Raw genomic sequence first — 3,848 nt, 5'->3', positions numbered from 1 at the left:
CTAAATAGTCGCTAGCCGATAGTGATGTAGTTTACCCTTTAGAGTTATTTTAAGTTCTTAATTATAATATGATTACTATTAAATTTATTATCGTATCACATTACACACTGTAACACTTCTATTATATAATAACAAGAAATATTTACCTGTGCATATTGACATATTAATGGAGTCACATCATTAAAACATATACTACTCAATATATTCAGCGTCAGCGACTCAATTCATTGACACCCACACCATATATACCATGCATAATTATATGCAGACCCTTACTACTCAAAAATACATTTGTTTTTCTTCTTCCGGTTGTTGCGAATGTTCCACCGCGTCGCCATCGCCATCACCGATTCGTCGAAAGTGGTTTTTTTTCTTTTTTTTCTTTTCTTCAATTTTTATTTTCAACCGTTGTTTGTTCCGTTGGTCCTTCTTTTATCTTTTACGGTCGACAAATGGAATTGAATCTCGGATTCTCCATCGAGATCTACTTTCTTTCTTTCGTCCGTGCAATAACGTGTTATTTTAAAAAATAATAGAAATTTAAAACGATCAGTTCGTGCATTGCAATCTCACTTTGATAAATATGGTTCGATTCTCTCAGTGAAAAATATATATTTTTAAATCATGTGCAATGCCTTGTTGAAATTGAATTTTAAAGTTCGAGCCTGATCTGAATATAAATATAAAAACAGCCTAATTTTCCTAATATTTATCGATCCTTGTGTTTTCTTACGAGTAAATTTTCGCTGAGAAATTATTGCACGTTTGTCGTTCTTTGATTCATTCTCGACTGTCCGTGCAAATGCCATTCTCTCGTTGCGAAATTTCGTTCAACGAGTGCGTTTCATCGTCGTGTATGTTTATTTAACTTGTCGGTTATCGAATACGATCTTCAGTTCTGTGTTCCTGCAATTTCCATTTTCTGTCCGCGATTGCCCCGAAAATGAAAACGGCAAGAGTCCTTCAAAAAAATATTCCTTACCGAGAAACGGACCAAGCGAGCGATTATCCCCAAAACGAAATCCAAACAGATTGCTCCCCGACATTTTCGTTCGACCTTACCTCGACACTGAGTTATCCCATCTTTGTCACAAAATCACCACCAGTTTGCAGACAAAGGAATACAACCCAACGCGCCTCACATAACTTACGAGCGTTCGTTTTTCCGTTCACTGTTCCTCGCACGGCGAGCACAAAGCGGAGACAACGCGTTTCAACTTCCGCGTGCAATACGATTGCGCAAACACGGCCACGACAAGACGGCTCGTACGTTTCTCTCGTGGAAATGGTCTACAAATATTTACGAACGCTTTATCCACCGAAACGCGAGGTCGTAAATTCCGTACGATCGCGTGTGACGTCCGCGTTCGATGCGAGTCACAAGCGCGTCGATTAAATTTAAAAAAAACAACTGCCCTTTAATTCGACATTCTCCATTTGGCAGAAAGATATTATTTTCCAAATATGTGCGTACTAAAATCGTTAAGGTCAATCTAAACTCTTAATTGATTACGTACACAAATGATCGTGAAAGATGATTTTATCTTTGATTTATATTACTTAATATTAATAATTTAATTATATTAATACAATATTAATATAATTAAATAATTAATTTTATTATATTAATTGTTAGTAATTTATTTCATTTTATCTAAATGCCATTGACAGTGCAGAATTGAAAGTAAATCAAGTCGAATGATCAACGACGTCAACAGGAGGTCTTGTATCGAAAAGTCCGTGAAAAATAATATATTACTCGACGAAAGTCATTTCAGATCGTCTCTCGACACGTTACATGATCACTTTACTTTTCTTTTTTTTTTTTGTTAAACAGATCCAAGCACACCAAAGCCACGAGTCGATCCGACCATCAACATTCGACCCACCTATCAACATGACAAACATTTGCACGTTGACAAAGGGGTGACAGAGTCGTGAAAGTGTAACCACCATAACGAAACGCGCGGTGAAACGTTGCAAGTGGTTAGACTGAGGGCAGGCTGAGCCCTTCGATAAAACGAAAATAACAGGATCTTGATAGCAGGCTGCTTGAAATAGAGCTGCTTGAGCATGCAATCGATTACCGCGGGCTTTTATTAGTAGTTATCCGCTAGATCCTCGGCAACGTAAGCATGCGCACGTTTCTCGCGACAGTCGAGCATCCTTGGGCTGTGTGTGTGTATGTGTGTGTGTGTGTGTGTGTGTGTGTCTTGTTCCCCTCCTGTCCCCCCCTGGTGCACGGAAATCGACCACCGAACTTCCGCCCGTTTTCACGTTTCACTGTCGCACGCCAGCGATGTCGCGCGGTCTGTCTGTGTCTACTTGAAACTCGAAAGAACCAGCCCGATTCCGTGGTGTTGCGAGCCGGGAATACCGAGTTGGCGCGCGTGGCTTCGTATGGAAATATTCGTATCGAATTTATGTTAATAGAAGAAGGGTCCTTGAAGAAGAAGGATGCAATATTTCCATTCTTTCGACACGCGGGACTCGAGAGTTGCGCGCAGCCTGTCGTAACTCGAAATTTTGGAAATTTGAATTCTCGCGGCACGCGACGCTCTGAAAAATTTTTCCAAAAGATTGAAAAAAATAAATTTGGACACCGTGAAAAATGAGGGGAAAGACATCAATCGCATGTCTGATTTAACGTTAATGCAAATTGTATCACACAGGATATTAGACCACAACACACACCGCCACCGGATTTTTCAGACGAAACATAAGATCCGCATTGTACTCCCTCGATGCTTCTGCTAAACATTTCTCTTGAATAAACTTTGTAGAAGTTTGCATAGTTTCCACAAAAAAAAGAAAAAAGAAAAAAAGGAAAAAGAAATTCATTGCGACAATAATCGATATATCATGTAATAAATTCTATGCTATTTGTCTTTAGACGAAAAATGCTAAAAGAAAAGAGAGAGAAAAGTACGGTAGAATCTTCTCTACACACTGTGATTAGGGGATATAAAGGAGGGAACAATTCCAGAAGCAGCGATTAGATTAAAAACCGATGTAAGTAATATATTTTCATATTTACAAGAACTTTTAGTTGTAAGTTGAATAAGTCGGATAGTTGAATATATGAATGTATGTATACATATAATATGTGTTGCGCTTGTAAAAATATAAAGTGCGTTTTTTCAAAACGTATTTATTTCATCGACAGTAGGAGACAAAAATAACCTTCGAACGAGACTGAGAGAGAGAGAGAGAGAGAGAGAAAGACAGAGAGGAGTGAAAGAAAGTAAGAAAGAAAAGTAAGGTCATTTTACTTTTGTGTTCCTTCTTTGATTTCTACCGCGAAACGTTCGATCGACGTTCCCATTTCGAGATATTACAAACGAAACAACAAACGGGAGAAATAAAATGGAAGAAAAGAAATTAAAAAAACCGCCGAACCGCAAGGAAGGACGAACGAGAAAATAAACAGCAATTTCCGCTCGACGCAACGAGTACATTTTGAAAGAACGCCACGAATAGGTATGCTTTCACTGAAAGCGATTAATTTCCGAGAACTTCGTTTCGTTCCTCGATCGCGAGCCACAATACAACGCCGTTCTACATTTCTTCTCGTTTTCGTTTTTCTGCGCCAAACGTACGTAGCCCCCCCCCCCTTTTTTCCTCGCGAAGAGTAATTTTTCCACGAAATCCAATTTTCAAAATCCATTTATCGCGAAACAAAGTTACGATGCGATTCCACGATCTCTGTTCAAGTACGAACAACCATACCGGCGGATCGAGGAGAAAATTCTTTCTTCTACTTTTCCATTTCATTCACTTTCGGAACGTTCGGATCTTTAGCGTACGTTTAGAGCCCACCAAGCGAAATAGTCTCGTTTTCTGTTTTC

This window comes from Frieseomelitta varia, unplaced genomic scaffold (genome assembly GCF_011392965.1).
Source record: "Frieseomelitta varia isolate USP_RPSP 00005682 unplaced genomic scaffold, Fvar_1.2 scaffold_281, whole genome shotgun sequence".
Taxonomy (NCBI): Eukaryota; Metazoa; Arthropoda; class Insecta; order Hymenoptera; family Apidae; genus Frieseomelitta; species Frieseomelitta varia.
The sequence above is the reverse complement of the archived record's forward strand: the minus strand, read 5'-3'. Positions refer to the sequence as shown.